Raw genomic sequence first — 706 nt, 5'->3', positions numbered from 1 at the left:
TATTTGAGAATTTATCTAAATTATTCCAATTATAAAATTGTGATGTATGTGTGTGTGATTCGAATTGTAATACGCATTTAATTTCATTTTCCGATTAAAATGGATCGACCTTTGTAAATTTTAATTGGAAATTATTCAATATTATCAAAATCACCAGCTTAATTTTTACATATTTCGTCTGTTTTCCCTTAATTTGATTCGATGAATTGATAGTTACGACTTAGGCTATCTGCACACTTGTCGTCCAATCATAGTTGCGTTATCGTCTCGCCCTGAAATTTTGAGCCGAGCACATGCATTTCAAAGGAGATCTGCACACTTGTCGTTATCGGCTAGTTATCGGCAAATCGTAGAAGATGCAGAAACGGATAAGTACGGCACTGTCGTTTGCTAATCGTTGTGCACGCATTGTTTGTTTACATTTTATGGGGGAAAATTAGTGAAAAAGTTAATATTTGCATTAAAATTGTATAAAAATTAGTATTTTTTTGCATAAAATCTGTGGAAATTATTAAAAAGTGGATAATTGCATTAAAATTTAATAAATAAGAGCGTTTTAACTATAAAATATGACGAAATTGTATTAAGTCTCTGTGTGAATACACAAAACACATTCCAGGAAAAGAAAAGAAGAGATATTACTGGAAAATTACGTCTAGAAATGTTGCAGCACAGTCTATATTTAAAAAATTGCAGGTTTTTGTAA

The sequence above is a fragment of the Rhagoletis pomonella genome, unplaced genomic scaffold (assembly GCF_013731165.1).
Source record: "Rhagoletis pomonella isolate Grant_MI unplaced genomic scaffold, Rhpom_1.0 Rhpom_scaffold_00187, whole genome shotgun sequence".
Lineage (NCBI taxonomy): Eukaryota > Metazoa > Arthropoda > Insecta > Diptera > Tephritidae > Rhagoletis > Rhagoletis pomonella.
This window is presented reverse-complemented; position numbering follows the sequence as displayed.